At 44.8% G+C, this 19,575-nt stretch overlaps 1 long non-coding RNA gene across 3 annotated transcripts in view; it reads right to left on the reverse strand.

The window, feature by feature from the left end:
* The window catches only part of LOC135112847 (uncharacterized), a 233,143-nt gene that overhangs the window by 110,714 nt on the left and 102,854 nt on the right, over window positions 1-19,575 (reverse strand). Inside the window, exon 4 of one of the 3 annotated variants that reach the window (XR_010274577.1) lies at window positions 17,971-18,269. The exons of the other annotated variants lie outside the window; for them this stretch is intronic. This is a non-coding gene — a long non-coding RNA (uncharacterized LOC135112847). Of the gene's footprint in view, window positions 1-17,970; window positions 18,270-19,575 lie in introns of those variants that run through there. 3 annotated transcript variants of the gene reach the window in all.

Genomic DNA, 19,575 nt, shown 5'->3' on the forward strand with positions numbered 1-19,575 from the left:
TTTTTCCTTTACTTACATGTCCATTCCCTTCTTTACCTTTCAGCTCTTGTCTGTTTTCTGTAACTCTCCTACCCTTCCTTCGATCCAGGCCCTCGCCCCTTCCTCTTTTCCTCTTCATCCACTTATTCTCGTCTGCCTAACACTCACTCGCCTAGGCTCCCTCTTTCTTAACTCAGTTTTTAGCCCAGTTTCACACCCTCGCTCCCTGTCACAGCCATTCATACCTTCACTGTTTTATCTCCTGTATTCACACAGTCCTGACCCGCCCCCCTTTTATTTTGTTATATTCCATGATTGTATTTGCCTTCCCCGCCCTCGCAGAACCTCAAGTCAGACCAGCATATTCCCTTGCCCACTCCACTCTCGCCTATGCCACTATGCCACTCCCCCGCCCATCGCACGCCCTCGTTTCCAATTTATGGTCGAATGCCAGAACGAATGGGCGCGTCATAAGGTGCAGCGCGTAACGTATGGACATAATTACTTTTCCAAAATGGTTTCCTCGCAGCTTTTTCGTGCCGTGTTATTCTGATTTATTTCCCAAACTCATTAACCTCAATGTCAGCTTCGGCGTATCTTACATTCTTTCCTTCCCCTCGTCTCTCCTCCCCACTTTTTCTCTCCCCTCTTTTTCCCCTTCTCTCTTTATCATTCTCCCCTTCTCTCCCTATACTCTTAATCGTTTTCCCCTCCTCTCCACTCTCTTGTTCCTGTACCTCCCTATTCCACTCATCCCTCCCTCCCTCCCTCTCTCTCTGTATCTCTTTCCCTCGCCCTCTATTTCTCTTTTCCTTTCATCATCCGCCCCTTTTTTTCCCTTATATTTCTAATCGTTTCCCCCTATCTCTACCACTGGCTTCCTACTTCCCTCTACATCTCTCTTCCTGTTTATATCTCTTTCTTTTTCCCTTCATCATTCTTCCCTCTCTCTATGCGTCTAATCATATCTCCCTTTAATAAAAACGCTCTACTTTTTTTTATGCAGCATTTTTTTTCCCCTGCAAATTCAGGCCACTTTTACTCCTCTCCTATCCTTCTGTTTTCCTACCAGACACTAGTCCACACATCCTCCTCTCTCTCTATATACACCTAATCTCGCCCACGCCTCCCTCTTCTTCATTACCACTTGTCAAAAGGAGAGAAGAGTACAAAGAAAGAATCCTAATACGACCTTTCCTTTTAATCCCCAAACGTAAGACTCCATTGTCGACAGACTGTGACGTAAGATCAAAAGAAAAGAAGGGCAAAAATGTGTAAATTGAATCTCTGATGGTGAAATCTGGTTAATTCCTGATGGGATTTCTACCTAGCTACCCTTACGGCTCAGACTCACTGTATGGATGGAGAGAGACGTCACCTTTACTCTCAGCCTTCATTATTATTACCATCAGCTCCTCTGCTACCACCATCACCACTCATGTACATAGGAACTCAAAGGAAGAGTAAAAACTAGGAGATAATCTGGTCTTTAGAAAGATACACTAGTTAACCTAAAGTAGGCCGTGAAGGATAGTTAAGAAAAAGACACCTCCCCATCCATCATCCCTACTATTAGTGTATGTATTGATGCGATAATGAGCAAAATACGGTACACCATAACTACTAATAACCATGAATTGTCTTACTTACCACGACTTATGTAAGCACATCAATTTCTCCTTCCCTGGTGACCTCTTCGCTAGACACACACACACACACACACACACACACACACACACACACACACACACACACACACTTAATTAGCTGCGTGCCACTGCCATAACCCCAATTCCCAGCCTAGTCTGTGAAAGCCTGGTGCTATCTAATGTTCTTGGATAGCACAACACTCCCCTTCTCCTCCCTCCTTCCCTCCCTTCACCTTAAACCTCTACGCTTCCCCCTTCCTGTCTAGTTAGCAATCTCACTTAACAGCCCCCTCCCACCGGCGCTAACTTTGGCAACATCAAATGGTGAAGGAAGGAGGCATCGATCGGCCAAATATGATCAAGTTTTCCCCGTGTTGTGAGAGCCTTTGTAAGCGCCACTAACAATTACCTTCAAGGGGCCGCCGCTACCTCCACCTCAGCCCTCTCCTCCTCCTCAGCCCCCTCCTCTGCCTCCTCCTCCTCCTCCCTCGGGCCTTGAACTCTGGCGTCAGACAAGGTATCAGTGTACAAGGTCTTTGTTGCTTTACCCTCATTAGCGGCGTCCTTGCAGGTATGCGGGTCATTTGAGCGCCGCCCTCGCCGTCACCAAGTCACCGGAAATGAACTGCAGCCGCCGATGTGTCACTATGAACATAAACCACCTCGCCAGTATCGGTCCTTCGCCATTACGCCGGGCTCCGACCCCATGCAGGTGGCAAGAATGACCAGACTCTTCGAAGTGACCGTGAAGGAAAGCAATACGTCAAGAATTACGTCCCTGAAGTCATCACGTCCAATGCTTGCCGCCGTTGTGCCTTTACCTTTTCCTTCTTTTCTTCCTTCCTTCCTTCCCTCCTTCCTTCGATACTTTGGTCCTTGCGCTGATATTTCAGTTTCAAAATTATCAAGATACAAGAAAGTGTGAATTTAGAACCTCTTTGAGACGCAAGTTTCAAGGCCCTTTTTCATACACATGTCAGTTCAAATTTCTTTTAGAACTATAGAGGCAAGCTTCAACGTCCCTCCGAACTATAAACGCCAGTTTCGAAATTCTCTCGAAATCCACTCTCAGCTCTGAACTACTCCTACACGCCCTATTTCCAAACTATCGAGCAATAACCACTCAATATTCCACATCCTGCTGTTTCCTGAAGGCGTCACATGGGCCAGCTAAGGGAGGCACACGAGAGTACACATTTGGCCTCTGTACTAGACAACATAATGACTCCTACTGATAAGAACTTAGTCATTCTTACTGCCTGGTACTTTAACGAATCAAAATCGTGAGTAGTCGGAGCTTGTCCATCCAAATCTCACCACCACCATCACCACCACTACCCCATACACCCTCCACCTCCAACACACACACAAAAGATAACCTCGCACGCATAAAAAGGCGCAACACGAAGCAAACACAACAAGTGCAAAAATGTAGAGAGACACAAAAGGGAAGGCAGCACGTGTAAAAATGGTTATCATTAAAGAGACGTAAAACTGCATTAGAGAAATTCAATGTGCTGAGCTTTTATGATCACGCGACGCTGCATGCAAAGAAGGCCTCGCGCGCTCACGCACGCACACACGCACAATGTACACCCACACATACAGACACACAGACAGGCATACAAATAGACAAACGGGCAGATCCGGCTGACAAATGGTCATGTATTTAGGTGAGGGAAAGTGTAACACCTGAAGGACACACGCACAGACGCTCATTGTACACTGACACACAGACACACACACAGACAGACAGACAGACAGACAGACAGACAGACAGACAGACAGAGAAGCAGACAGACCCGGCAAATAAATGACCAACTTGGGCGAGGGAAAGTGCAACACCTAAATAATAATATTCCTGAAGGACATACGGACACGCACGCACACACACACACACACACACACACACACACACACACACACACACACACACACACACACACACACACACACACACACACACACACACAAACATGCAAAAAGACAAGCAGCCAGAAAGACAGGCAAACATACAGGCGGACTCAACCACGAAGTAACCATCTATTTGGGCGAGGTGAAGTGGAAAGCCAAAATAATACCTTTCCTGACAGACACGCACCACACACACAGACAGACCCAACCAAGAAATGACCGTCTATTCGGGCGAAGGAAAGTGGAACGCCTAAGTAATACTCTTCCTGACGGGCATGAAGGTAAAGGTAACAAGGCTGGGGGAGAAGGCTGCACTGGGACACGACTCCTGACGCAGTGCCTCCACGAGTCTTGTCTCCTAAACACAGCGACAAAGGGAACCAGATGACAGGAGTGTCGAGTTACGATTAAGTAGAAACCTGGACGTGGCGGGTATTGGATTCTCCCCTTCCCTGTGTCCCCGTGTCCCTGTGTCCGCGTGTGTCTCTGTGTCCTGTATCCTGTGTCCGTTCATCTCCGTCAGCTGGGGTCATTTCCTTTCCACCTCTCTCGTATCTGTATCTGTATCTGTGTCTCTGTGTGTGTGGTGGGGGGTACAGACTCGTGCACACACCCCTACTGTATACTCCACTCCCCCCCACACATTGTTGTTGATATTACAAAGGACATAATATACAGGTATTGTTTTCACTAATAATTTTGTAGTCTTATGTACTTTGTGTTTCGCATCGCGTTGGAAAATCCTTTATTTATATATCTATTTATTCATTTATTTTGTCAATTGTAGATGGGGAGGAGGTGGACGGGAGAGAGGAGTGTGCAGCCACTGTACTCGTATCAATGAACATTTACAACCAAACATACGACATACAAAATGGCACACTATATACACCATCAGACAGTTCACAAAATATAACATTACAGCCAATAACAATTTCTAAAGCCATCCTGTTGCAGAGAAAGGGAACAGTGCGAGGGAACGAAAAAGGCGAGACGAGACGAAACTATAAAAAATGTAATGTAAAGTCGTAGAAAAGTTTCTCATCACCTTATTACGGCTTGTTTGGAGCTCGAAAACTACCGGGAATTCAATATCACAGTAACTGAAACTCCTGTAAAGTGACGAGGCAGGGAATGACGGCGGAAGTGTCTTATGGGAAGATTACCTAACAGCCTCCTTACCTGTAAATACTCAGTTACCAAAATCACCATCAATATCCTGTTTACTCAACGAGGGATAACAGGATGCCATAAAGACCCATAAAAGCAGTATACAGGACCTGCCAGGACCATCTAGACCATCCGTACTCTTCCCTATGACCATCCATTCCCGCCCATCTCCTTCCTTGTCCTTCCTCTATTCCCCCAACCGTCTTGTGACTGATGGGTGAATGATAAAGGAGGAAGGAAGGGAGGCGGGTGTCGTGGGAGGTAAAGACACTCTCAAGATAGATGGAGATGGGATGGAGAGAGAGAGAGGATGGAAGGCCTATGGAAGGGTTAGGGATGATGGGACGTACCAAGGGCCTAGAGATGGAGGGGATGAGGAAGAGGGGCGGCCGGGTGATCCATCAGACAGGAGGGGATAAGAGGGAAGAAACGAGGCGAAGAGGAAACGTAAAGACTGGGGGTAAGGGAGGCAGGTGAAAAGCTCACATATCGACCTGTATTTATTGATACTAATGAAGAAAGAAGAGAAGGATGGAAAACGAAAGAGAAGTAAATAGGAGGAGGATGAGGAGGAAGAAGAGAACATGGAGGAGGAGGAGGACGACGAAAAATTGCGTCAAAGAAGAGCAGGAGCAGGAGGAGGAGGAAAAGATGCAAGAAGAAAGAGAAAGTGAGAAAAAAGGAAGAGTGAAGAAGATGGAAGAGGAGAAACAATCAGAAAACAAAGAAAATAAGAAAAATCTAGAGTAAATACTGTTGGGCAAAAAAAAAGACAAAACAGTAAACGTAGCTAAAGTAGAAGAAGAAGGTGAAAATGAAGAGAAAGAAAAGGGCACTACGGAGCAGAACAAGACCTTAATGAATAGAAAGAGAAAAAAAGTTAAAGACTCAAGAAAGAAACTGTAAGGAAGGAAAGTCGACGACTGGTGGCGCCACAACCCCCGCCACTCACATGCCGTACCCAATGCGGCTTCATAATACAGAGAAAGAGAAGCAAAGGAGAGAGAGAGAGAGAGAGAGAGAGAGAGAGAGAGAGAGAGAGAGAGAGAGAGAGAGAGAGAGAGAGAGAGAGAGAGAGAGAGAGAGAGAGAGAGAGAGAGAGAGAGAGAGAGAGAGGAAGAAAAAGACTGAGCAAAACCAAGAATGTAGGGAGTCAACCACCTTACTAAAAACTTAATGGCCTTCTCCTCCTCCTCCTCCTCCTCCTCCTCCTCCTTCATTCACTTTTTATCTACCGACTTCCATTTCCTTACCTTCCAACCTTTTCATTCTTCAACTCTTCATGTTATCAAATTAAAAAACACCTTTTGTTGAAGGAAGTACGAAGTGAATACACTAAAAATACGTTGCATTACGACATTAAAATAAAAAAAAATCTTTATTCGTTCTTCGACGTAAAAAAAAAAAAAAGAAAAAAAAGACAACCTAAGGAATATAAAAGTCAAGTGGTTTGGGCCTTGCCTGGTAACACTGAGATTATCACAACACGAGCAAAAGGGAAGAGAAAAAAAAGAAGGCTGGGGAACGAAGAGACAGGAAAAAAAGAGAAAGGAAAATAATCGTAGCATTGATATTACAACGCGACCATTTTCCTTGGTAATTCTCGTTTTCTTTTGAAGGTTAACTACGTCATTTCGTTCCTTGCCAAGTGTTGCGCGTATACATCACAAAGAAACATCACCACCGCCCCTCTGTGCTGTGTGAGCGCCCCTCCTCCTCCCCGCCTCCCTTTGTGTCCATTGCACACTCACAGAGGGAACATTTATTACAGTACTCATACCTTTCCTCACCTGCCGCATTTCTAAAACACCCCTCCCATTCCAACCCCTCCTACACACACAAGGATCTCCCCTCACCTTTACTTCAACATCCATAACCTCTCCCTTCATTCTTCCCCTTCTCCTCCCACTACATCTCCCCCTCCCTCCTCTCTCTCTGTCCAACACGGATCCCTCTCCTCAGCCACTAGTAAGATCTCAGTGCGAGGATTTCTATATATACAAAAATAAAGGCGGGACATGTTTATTGTGGCCATTAAAAGAACACAGTGAATTATGAGATACACCCATGTTTTTTATCTACCAAGAGAGCAATAAGGGAGAGGGAGGCGAGAGGGGAGAGGAGGGGCGGTGAAAGGGTGAGTAGAATGGGTGAAAGGGGCAATGAATGGGATAAAGGGATGGGATAAGAGGAGAGGAGACACGGACACGTAGAGCTATTGTTCCCATCTGGGTGATGTTCTTCTCCGACACACATGAAAGGGACGACCTCTGTGTGTGTGTGTGTGTGTGTGTGTGTGTGTGTGTGTGTGTGTGTGTGTGTGTGTGTGTGTGTGTGTGTGTGTGTGTGCGTGTGCGTGTGCGTGTGTGTGTGTGCGTGTGTGCGTGTGTGAGAGAGAGAGAGAGAGAGAGAGAGAGAGAGAGAGAGAGAGAGAGAGAGAGAGAGAGAGAGAGAGAGAGAGAGAGAGAGAGAGAGAAATACATTTCCTTTGTTGACAATATGTTTATAGTAGAGTATAGCTCAAAAAGCGCACATACGCACGCACGCACGCACGGACACACACACACACACACACACACACACACACACACACACACACACTATAACACAGACACGTCTTATGTCTAACAGAAACGCACGAACAATTAAACAAGTTACACACACAAACACACACACTCGCGCGCGCACGCACACACACGCGCGCACGCACACACACACACACACACACACACACACACACACACACACACACACACACAATCAATCAGCGAGCATCCCTTCCTGAGATACAAGGAGGAAGGTGGGTGGGGGTAAAGATACACTGAAAGGGGTGGAGAGGATATGAGAGAAGAGGGAGCGATAAGGTGAGGGAGGGAGGGGCGTGAGGGAGCGAGGGGGTGTAGACAGACTGAGGTCAAAGCTTTGGGCCGACAGGGAAACACGTAGCATTAATCATAACTATATTAGGCTGTCAATTCGTATCGGACTTGATAGAAAGATGGTAAAGGAAGAAGAAAATAAATGTAGACTATTGTATTGTTATTGAAAGATTCTCATTGCACGTACGTCAATTAGCAGAACGTTCTGTCTCTGTTTGTTTGTGATATTGTCTCTCTCTCTCTCTCTCTCTCTCTCTCTCTCTCTCTCTCTCTCTCTCTCTCTCTCTCTCTCTCTCTCTCTCTCTCTCTCATCGCCATTACTTCATCAGCCGGCCAGATCGTGTTGCAAATGGAAACCCGCGGGAACATGATGCTAGTTTCTTTCTTCCTGTCCAGCATTCTTCCCCGAACCCAGACCGCCTTTACCACAACCTGCAGCCTTCCTTCCACACCGCCATCACCACCACTACCGTACAGTCACTCATCAAGTAGAGCAATACCAACCACCACCCAAGAACACTCGAATATCTACACTATCGCTACCACCACCAGTACTTCCATCCACCTCACCGTCACTATCTTTCACAAACACCACCACCACATTCACACCATCACTACCCCACACAAACTCCCGCCTACACCAATAACAGTCACCGCCACCCCAGTATTTACACATCCACACCGCCGCCACTATCACCACCAGTACTTTCATCCACACCAACATCACAACTCCACAGAATCACCCCTAACTTACACCAGTATTCCCCACCACAATACTCCGGCATACACATCACCACCAGTGCCACCACCAGTACTTCCATGCACATCACCATTACCACACAGTCACTCCCATCTATATCACCATCAAACACCACATGTTCAATACTCGTACACCCGTGCCACTAATATTACCACCACAAGTACCATTAAATGTTACTCCCCATCACCACCACCAATACCCGAACATCTACACCACCACCACCACCACCACCACAACCGTACCACTAGTCCTTACTCCCAATACCGGGAGAAAACGCAATCTGGGCCGCCAATGAAGCCATCCAAACCTATAGGCAAACAGAACCTTGAGTTGTTGCAACACACCACGCAACTCCCTCTCTCCCTCTCGCCCTCCCTCCGCCCCCTTCACTCACACCCAAGAGAACCCGCCGTCGGCCTGTCTGCTTTAGGAGGATTTGTTTCCAACTAGAAGCCTGCCTCACCTCCCTCCACTCCCCAGCCTGCCTGCAACCTATCGCCTGCCCCAGCCACGCCCCGCGGCCTACGTAAACATCTCACGCACATGCGCTCCAGACTCCCCGAGACGTACTGAAGGCAGGAGGGCAGGGAAGAAGGCACAGAGTGAAGGGGTCTGACAGTGCGAGTATTGCGTTACTGGGATGGTGAAGGCAGCGGCGGCGGCGGCGGTGGTGGTGGTGGTGAGAGAGAGAGAGAGAGAGAGAGAGAGAGAGAGAGAGAGAGAGAGAGAGAGAGAGAGAGAGAGAGAGAGAGAGAGAGAGAGAGAGAGAGAGAGAATGTTATGAAGTTTGAGGTCAGTGGGTCTTTCACTCTTGCATCATCATCACCACCACCACCACCAGAAAAACACCACCCAAACAACAACAGTACCAGTAGCAGCAGCAGCAGCAGCAGCAGCAGCAGTAACAACAACAACAACAACAACAACAACAACCAGTAGCAACAGCCTTTTGCCAACAACCAACATCAAACAACCACGAGCAAGCGCGCCCACACACACACACACACACACACACACAAACACACACACACACACACCTCTACTAGAACCACTGTCCAACCCCACCCACCAACCCACTCCCTACTCACACACAAACAAAAAAGCAAACGTAAAAAAAAAAAAAAAGAAAAAAGAAAAAAAAAGGAAAACTGTCCATACCAAACTCACAACACACACGCGTCCCTTGTTTGTGTTTTGATGTTGGTGTGTGTGTGTGTGTGTGTGTGTGTGTGTGTGTGTGTGTGTGTGTGTGTGTATGTGTTGCTCCCAGACCTCACTGCATCACCTCTATTTTGGGCTAAGCTTCCACGGGGCTGCTGCGGAATACACTTTACATATTCCACCTACAGCTTTATATGACGCTTTATGTGCCTGCCTTACAGCTTTCCTATTTAAGATAATACTGATGCGCAGGCGAGAGTACTGATGTAGGTTTGCCTTGATGGAAGAAGAAGAAGAAGAAGAAGAAGAAGAAGAAGAAGAAGAAGAAGAAGAAGAAGAAGAAGAAGAAGAAGAAGAAGAAGAAGAAGAAGAAGAAGAAGAAGAAGAAGAAGAAGAAGAAGAAGAAGAAGAAGAAGAAGAAGAAGAAGAAGAAGAAGAAGAAGAAGAAGAAGAAGAAGAAGAAGAAGAAGAAGAAGAAGAAGAAGAAGAAGAAGAAGAAGAAGAAGAAGAAGAAGAAGAAGAAGAAGAAGAAGAAGAAGAAGAAGAAGAAGAAGAAGAAGAAGAAGAAGAAGAAGAAGAAGAAGAAGAAGAAGAAGAAGAAGAAGAAGAAGAAGAAGAAGAAGAAGAAGAAGAAGAAGAAGAAGAAGAAGAAGAAGAAGAAGAAGAAGAAGAAGAAGAAGAAGAAGAAGAAGAAGAAGAAGAAGAAGAAGAAGAAGAAGAAGAAGAAGAAGAAGAAGAAGAAGAAGAAGAAGAAGAAGAAGAAGAAGAAGAAGAAGAAGAAGAAGAAGAAGAAGAAGAAGAAGAAGAAGAAGAAGAAGAAGAAGAAGAAGAAGAAGAAGAAGAAGAAGAAGAAGAAGAAGAAGAAGAAGAAGAAGAAGAAGAAGAAGAAGAAGAAGAAGAAGAAGAAGAAGAAGAAGAAGAAGAAGAAGAAGAAGAAGAAGAAGAAGAAGAAGAAGAAGAAGAAGAAGAAGAAGAAGAAGAAGAAGAAGAAGAAGAAGAAGAAGAAGAAGAAGAAGAAGAAGAAGAAGAAGAAGAAGAAGAAGAAGAAGAAGAAGAAGAAGAAGAAGAAGAAGAAGAAGAAGAAGAAGAAGAAGAAGAAGAAGAAGAAGAAGAAGAAGAAGAAGAAGAAGAAGAAGAAGAAGAAGAAGAAGAAGAAGAAGAAGAAGAAGAAGAAGAAGAAGAAGAAGAAGAAGAAGAAGAAGAAGAAGAAGAAGAAGAAGAAGAAGAAGAAGAAGAAGAAGAAGAAGAAGAAGAAGAAGAAGAAGAAGAAGAAGAAGAAGAAGAAGAAGAAGAAGAAGAAGAAGAAGAAGAAGAAGAAGAAGAAGAAGAAGAAGAAGAAGAAGAAGAAGAAGAAGAAGAAGAAGAAGAAGAAGAAGAAGAAGAAGAAGAAGAAGAAGAAGAAGAAGAAGAAGAAGAAGAAGAAGAAGAAGAAGAAGAAGAAGAAGAAGAAGAAGAAGAAGAAGAAGAAGAAGAAGAAGAAGAAGAAGAAGAAGAAGAAGAAGAAGAAGAAGAAGAAGAAGAAGAAGAAGAAGAAGAAGAAGAAGAAGAAGAAGAAGAAGAAGAAGAAGAAGAAGAAGAAGAAGAAGAAGAAGAAGAAGAAGAAGAAGAAGAAGAAGAAGAAGAAGAAGAAGAAGAAGAAGAAGAAGAAGAAGAAGAAGAAGAAGAAGAAGAAGAAGAAGAAGAAGAAGAAGAAGAAGAAGAAGAAGAAGAAGAAGAAGAAGAAGAAGAAGAAGAAGAAGAAGAAGAAGAAGAAGAAGAAGAAGAAGAAGAAGAAGAAGAAGAAGAAGTAATGGCGGCGGCGGCGGCGGCGGCGGCGGCGGCGGCGGCGGCGTCGGCGGCAGCAGCAGCAGCAGCAGTAATAGTAGTAGTAGTAATAACAGTAGCAACAACAACAGTAATAACAACACCAGGTCAGTATATCATTGGCTTATTGATTACGAACACCGATGCTATTAATACAACACCCTAGGAATTACTCACAGGGGACTGATAAACCTGACCTCACTATATACGACCACTGGTAACTCGCGCGGTACACTCATAAAAACAATCTTACGTACTCTTCCTTACACCGCGCGCTGGAAAATTAGAAAACGGAATGGATTAATAAGTAAATAAATGCAATATTAACACCCACTCACTCCTACTCACCAACACAGAACCACACGCATGCTCATAAAATTTATAGCAGTTCTTTGTCCGTTTTCTAACTTTTGTCAAGAAGCTAATGGTTATTTTCAACTAACTCGGGCCGTCTTCTGGTTGTCAGTGTGTTTATGGTATGAATTTCACAGGTAGAAATGTAGTTAAAGGTATGGCTGACTCAATGACTGACTGATGGAATGAGTAATTGACTGATTGACTAATTGACTAAGTGACTGACTGATTGATCATATTTCCACCTCCCTCCCTCTTTTTTTTTTTTTTTTGTGTGTGTTTGTGTGTGTGTTGACTTGTCTTTATCATTCAACATATTAGTCAATCTACCTATCTACCTACCTACCTGTCTACCTGTTTATCTATCCATCGACCAATCTCTATACCTACTTATGCATCACCTGACCTACTTCTCTATCCACCTCCTTTAACCACCTGCATTTCAATTCCAACGTTCACGCACCTGTTTCCTGTAACGTTAAGCTCACTAGTAAGCATCGGGTTATGCAAAAGTGGTGCTATACAGTCCACGATCCTTTTGGCATGATAATTCGGTCCATATTTCACCACGTCTCCCTACGCTCTGATTCCCCTATTTAGGTATCGGTTTCTCTATATGGCGACTCAATAAATCTGGCCAAGTCTAGTTGATTTCTTAAAAGGAGGTTTGGTGATCGATGTTATTTCCCATTCTCTCTCTCTCTCTCTCTCTCTCTCTCTCTCTCTCTCTCTCTCTCTCTCTCTCTCTCTCTCTCTCTCTCTCTCTCTCTCTCTCTAATTATTTAGTTTAGTTGTTTTGTTGATTAATGTTGCTAATGTATTTTTTATTTGCACTTTTTCTTCCGTATTATTTTCAGTTTACTTGTTTTAATTATTTAGTTTGTGTTACCCTTATTTTTTGTTTAAACTAATGAAAAATGATGGTATGATACACCCACCTAGTCTATTACGTATACCAACCCTCCCTCCCTCCCTCCCTCCCTCCCTCTCTCTTGAATCATCCTCGCACCTCCTCACGTACATTCGGCACCTCCCCTTCCTCGCTCACACCTCATCCTCACCTTCCCAGTCAATACTAATTAAGCCCAACCCACTTGTACAGCACACCACGCACCCTGTCACCCTGCCATCCTGCCACTCCAACAAGGACTTAACACCCATTTTTTTTCCCATTCCTTTCCCTGCTCCTTCCACCAGCGCACACCCATTTGCCTTGTTTTCATTTGTATATGACTCTACTGCCATCCTCCTGCCTCTTACGATGTCATATTTCCTGGTTTTCCTATTCACTCTACTATTAACATTTCCCTTCAGCTCCTCCTCATTTCCCTTCTCCTACCCCCAGCGCGCACCCATTTGCCTTGTTTTCACTTGTCTATGATCCTGCTGCCACCCTTCTGCTTGCTACGGTATCCTGCTTCTTACTCTGTTCCATCTACTAACATTTACCTTCTTCTCCTACTCATTTCCCTTCTCCTACCACCAGGGTGCATCTACTTCCCTTGTTTTCACTTGTAAATGATACTACTGCCGCCCTTCTGCCTCCTACGGTCTTCTACGAGTATTTCCACGTCTTACTCTCCTATTTCCTCTACTTCTAACCCTTCGCCTCTACATCCCCCTCTCCTCCTACTCTATAATCTTATTCATGCTTATTCTCTCACGTCCTTTCAGTCTGACCTTCACGTCTCTTCTATTCCCATTAAGTATCTCGCCCTTTCCCCCCTCACTGACAACTACCGATTCAAGTCTATCAGTTTATCAGTTTCTCACATCTACGCCTCCTGTTTCCACTCCCCAGACCCCCTTTTAGCCTCTTGTCCCCTGGTCCCCTCCGCTCCATGCTCCCCTTTGGTTTCCTACGCCCATCGCGCCCTACATGCGTGTGCCGTCGTGCCGTCCTCCCCTTGCCGCCATCGACCCATGGATGCCGATACGAGTCATTACTCTGTCTTGTTTATTGCCGGCGGGAACCCTTAAATCTGCCGGAGCTAAGTGGTGGGATGTGTTGTCTGGCCTTTGGCACATTTATTCCGCCAGACTGAGGCTCCGGCGGGCCTTTCTCCGAGTAAAGGTAAAGCTATTGCAGGGAGTTTTGCTAAGGAGCCATCGCTTTCCTGGCCACTCGACACCTGCGCGAAGGAAAGGCATCTGGTAATGCTCAGGAAGGAAAGCAGGAAGGCAGAGGGTTGGAAGAATGCGTCTTGTCTTTCATACATCTATTCATGATCGGTAAGCGGGCTGTGCCATTTGTCTGAGTGTCTGTCCGTCCATCCAGCCAGCTAAGTTTTCCAATCTGTTCCTCTCACTGACCGACAACCACACGGCGCGTTTATCCTCGTTGCTGAAGAGAATGGGAGAGGCACACTGTCTCATGCACGTTTGTATATACGCAGGCGCTCACACACACACACACACACACACACACACACACACACAGGAAATTACACCGCAGAGATTTAAATGACTATGATATATTCTCGAGAAGTCTTAAGCTTTCTCCTGTCATATTACGCGTCACCATCCAAGTCATCCACCTCCTCCAGCTCCTCCCCTGCTTTCATCCCTCCCTCGCTCCCTCCTCTCCTCCACTCTCGCACCCCAAGACACGTCCACCATCGCAGTATATTTCACAAGTCATAATACCTAACATTACAGCAAGGTACGAGAGCTTATTAAGATAGAAGGAGACTTATCACAATATATAATAACTCGACACGAACATCTTCTCCTGTATTAGGGAGCGCCCAGTTCTTCACATACTAAGTTGCTTCAAACACTCAGCCGCCTCAGTTGCCGTTAGCAGGTAAAAAGCAGACATGAGGGGAGTGTAAGAGGCAGAGGGAAGGGGACGCAGGGAGAGCAGGTAAAGGCAAAGAGTGGAAAGGAGGTGAGGGAATGGGAGGAGGGGATGGAAGAAAGGAAGGAAAGAAAGATATGATATGGAAACGCAAGTAACGAAAGGAAAGCAAAGGAGAGAAAGTTAAAGGGAGCGAATAAAAGGAAGAAGAAAGGATATGAGAACGAGAAAAGGAGGAAAAGGGAAGGAGAAGTAAAAAGATAAAAGAAAGAATGGAAGAGAGAAGAAAGGAGAAGAAAGGGAGGAAAAGAGTTAAAGGAGTGAAGGCATGGAAGGCGAAAGGATATGGAAACGGGAAGGAGAGAGGAAGGAAGGTGGTGAAAGAGTTAAAGGAGGTAAAGGAAGGAAGGAAGGAGAGAAGAAAGGTTGTGGGAACGAGAAAGGGTTTAGAATTTGTTAAGTCTGACGGGAAAAAAAAAAGTGAGGGAAAGGTGTGGTGGTAGCCGTGCATAGAAAGGAAGGAGTAGGAAATGTTTAAATTAGTCAGCGAGAAGTGGTTGGCAAAAGAAAAGTTGGAGATAAATATAGCGCAGAAATAAAACACCACAAGGAAAAAAAAATCTCACAGGAATAAATATCACAAGAAAAAATGTCACTGGAAAACTCCCAAAATTACCATTTATTCTAATCCTGAAGAATATGCTCTTTTTTTTTTCATAACATTTTTTCTCGTGTACAGTTTTTCGAGTGCCATTTCTTTACCTTCTGGCCTTTTTTTTTTTTTATCTACATTTTCAGCGATTATACAGGAGGACCAGCGAGTGAATATGTCTTATATGGACCAAACAGCGAACCATGAACGATTATACATAGACGAATACAGAAACTGACATGTGAACGGTAGGTTTTTCTTTTTCTTCTTTTTATACATGAAGCAGACTGGTCAAGGGCACAGAATTCTTAAAAAGGCCACTCATTTCCTGCTACCCAAAAATGCTTAACAGAAGACAATTTAGTTAGAGGTGGTTTGTTTCTCTCTCTCTCTCTCTCTCTCTCTCTCTCTCTCTCTCTCTCTCTCTCTCTCTCTCTCTCTCTCTCTCTCTCTCTCTCTCTCTCTCTCTCTCTCTCTCTCTCTCTCTCTCTCTCTCTCTCTCTCTCTCTCTCTCTCTCTCTCATGCAATAGGGTCACTGGCAAGGACTACAAAATTATGAGGAAAAAAAGGGCCCACTTAATTGTCAGCTCCAGAAAGACTGGAAACGGCAGGAAGGAGGAGTAAAAAAATACAGTAAAATAAAATATATAAATAACAGACAGTTTCAGAGTTTCCTAAGTACAGAAAGACTGGAAACGGCAGGAAGGAGGAGTAAAAAAATACAGTAAAATAAAATATATAAATAACAGACAGTTTCAGAGTTTCCTAAGTACAAGGGAGAATACATGAAAATACTAGTTAGATCTTGCGTTTTTACCTGAACATTAAGTACGAAATCCATAAACATTGCAGAAATTAATTAATGCGTTAACAATTAACAGGTAGGTAGTTAAGTAGTACATGCAGGTGAACAAGACGGCATGCACTCAGGTAGGCAGGGAGGCCAAGAATATATAATCATACGTATGTTTCTGCAGATTAACCCTTTCACGGATATTGTCATCTTTTGTTAACATTGAAATCACTATAATTGTTAGGATGCATATAAAAAAAATGAAGTTACGTTATCTTTGCTAAGCTACCCAAGTACGCTTTTAAGTGACTGCAGTACCAAAATATGTCTTTTTAAAAGTAGTAGATGATTATGAGAAAGATTGACAATAAAAAGGCTAACAATAACAATGTAATGACAAAAATACCAGCAAATTAACTACTAATCATACAAACAGTGATCAGATAGGAAGACAGCAAGTTAAGCAGAGAGACAGCAAGACAAGAATGCGTAGCAACACCCGTGTCTCGGCGGGTTAACAGTAATAACAATATACGTGGACAGGTAAATTAACAAAAAATAATCAGGAACAATTACACATGTGGATAGGAGGAGCAATAATAATTACATCGGTGGATAGTTACATCAACAGTAATTAAACAGGCGGCTGGATGCGTCAACAATAATTAAACATCGGACAGGAGTGATTATGTCTGCGAGAGAGAGAGAGAGAGAGAGAGAGAGAGAGAGAGAGAGAGAGAGAGAGAGAGAGAGAGAGAGAGAGAGAGAGAGAGAGAGAGAGAGAGAGAGAGAGAGAGAGAAGTGATCAGAGCTGGGATTTAAAGTCACAATAACAGTGAAGTCGTGGTGTTTTAATCAGAACAATGCATCACTGAACGGCTGATAATTGTTTTGCTCTGATTAAGTGGTTCATTCTCTCTCTCTCTCTCTCTCTCTCTCTCTCTCTCTCTCTCTCTCTCTCTCTCTCTCTCTCTCTCTCTCTCTCTCTCTATATATATATATATATATATATATATATATATATATATATATATATATATATATATATATATATATATATATATATATATATATATATATATATAAATATACAAATATACATCATTTTACAGTTGCTGTACATACACATTACATATCTCTTAGAAAAATTTAGGCTAAAGAAGTCACTGTTAATGCCTTCTGTCTGAAAGCCTGTCTCTTTCCTGTCTGTGGCACCACACGTTCACAACAGTCTTGAAGTGTTGCCTGGACCAGCCCTCAACACATGGCTGCACGGCAACAAACGCATTCCACCAGCCGATGTACGTATTGAGGTGTCTTTGCTGATGCCACGTTCTGCACCTAGGCTAGAGCAGCTCCCCAGCGGCACGGGTGACGGCTCTGATGGTGACCTCGGCCCGTCGGGCAGGCTGCAGGAGAGCTTGCAGGTGAGCCACCTGCAGCTGATGCACCTTGAACATACGGTGAGGCTTGCCACGTCCTGCCGGTGCTGGAGGGTGTGCAGTGCAGGGTGAAGGCCACACTGCAGTGCACACCCTCTGGCATCGGCAGGACGTGTGTGCAGTGTTGTTCGGTCTTCATTCTGCACTCTCTCTCTCTCTCTCTCTCTCTCTCTCTCTCTCTCTCTCTCTCTCTCTCTCTCTCTCTCTCTCTCTCTCTCTCTCTCTCTCTCTCTCTCTCTCTCTCTCTCTCTCTCTCTCTCTCTCTCTCTCTCTCTCTCTCTCTCTCTCTCTCTCTCTCTCTCTCTCTCTCTCTCTCTCTCTCTCTCTCTCCACCGACACACACACACACACACACACACACACACACACACACACACACAAACACACACAAAGAAAAAAATGGGAACAGAACCATGAAAAGCGAAGGAAAATCAGCGGATGTGTTTCCCAGCGGAACTGCTTCAAGTAAAATGTCCTCATCGATAATCCGTCCATCGTGGGAGAGAAAGAGAGAGAGAGAGAGAGAGAGAGAGAGAGAGAGAGAGAGAGAGAGAGAGAGAGAGAGAGAGAGAGAGAGAGAGAGAGAGAGAGAGAGAGAGAGAGAAAATGTAGAGCATGAGTTATGGAACAAAATAGTAAAGGATTTCTGGTGATGGAAAGCTTGCCTATTAAAGAGGAAGAGGAAAAAGTGGACGTAGGAGAGAGGTCGGCCCAAGGTCAGTGGACTTCAAGGTGGGAGGGAAGGATGGTGGAGTGGAGTGGTGATGGAGGGGGTGGACGGGGCGGTGCGTGTCCTTACAATGCTCGTGCGCCATGACCCTCGCCTGAGGAAAGGGCAGGGGGAGCATGGATGGGGGGACAGCGAGGAGGCAGGGCTGAGCCAGCGGCCCGGGACACAAGACACGCGTGTATCTATGGAAAAGGGAAATGGAAGTGATATTATGAAGAGAGAAAGAGTGAGTGGGAGAAGGAGAGAGAGAAATATATATAGACAGTACACGCGCATACATATATACATACATGCATGCACACACATATATTCAACGCACACACACACAGTCGAGTTTTAAGTGCATATGAAATTTTTACCATAATTTCGAAGCCTTTATGGTGACGAATAATGCTCAATATTTACAATGCCGAGTTACAAATTCATAAAGGCGAGTGTGCCGTGGTGAATGCACAGTGTTCGCCTCAATTTATGAATTTCTACTATTATATATCAATATATTAAAATGAAAGAAACCACGACCCTCTATTCCTTTTTTTGTAAACCTCAAACAACTCAAAAAACCGTGAACGAGGGGAACAAAGTTAAAAAAAGATCAACCCTTCCGTTACTTCAATAAGAGTTATAAGAGTTTGCTGACGCGGTGCAAGTTCCCCCTACCCCCTCTGCCCGTCCCCCGCAACCTGTTCCCCGTAACCTGCCCCCTCTTCTCCTCCTCCTCCTCCACCTTCTCTTCTTCCAATCCTGCCACAGCCACAGCGCCTACTTCCCCATCTCTTGCCACGGTCACTGAATCCCCTTTCCCATCCTCCGCCTCAGTCACAGCCAATCCCCCTCCCCCCAACGCCCAAAACTCCGCCGCAGCCGCAGCCACAACCACAACTGTCGCTCCCCCCAAACGCCTCGAATCCCAACCTCTGCCACAACCACCGCGTCCCCTCACCTCAACCTCCACCACAACCCCTTCCCCCCGCTTCCTTTCAACTCTCAGCACTTTCCACAACCATCAAGTCCCCACTCCCTGAATACCCAAACCTTGGTACCACGCCTAAGTATCTCAACCTCCATCCTCAGCCATTGCTTCAACACTCCACACCCTCAACACTTCCCACAGCAGTCACGACTCCTACTTCACAGCGCCCTAATGATAGAATGGCAGTATTTCGTAAATGAATGGTGGTGTGTTGCAGCTGTGAGCAGTGTCCTATGATTGGCGGTAGCGGTCTGTGTAGCTTGAAGTGTCTTATGGCCGTGGGCACTGTCCTATTGTTTATGGTAGTGTCCTATATAATATGATGCATATAATATGATGCAGTGTCCTGTTGATGTGAGCACTGCACTATGCTTGGTGGCTGTGTCCTATAGTATAGTCCTGTTAAGTGGCTTTTGGTAGTGTCGTATGGTTATTTATTCATCAACAATGCATGTTGCTGCAAAACCTTAAACTTCATTAAACAGGCAAACAGTAACAAAAAAAAACATTACTAT

This window comes from Scylla paramamosain, chromosome 24 (genome assembly GCF_035594125.1).
Source record: "Scylla paramamosain isolate STU-SP2022 chromosome 24, ASM3559412v1, whole genome shotgun sequence".
Classification (NCBI taxonomy): domain Eukaryota; kingdom Metazoa; phylum Arthropoda; class Malacostraca; order Decapoda; family Portunidae; genus Scylla; species Scylla paramamosain.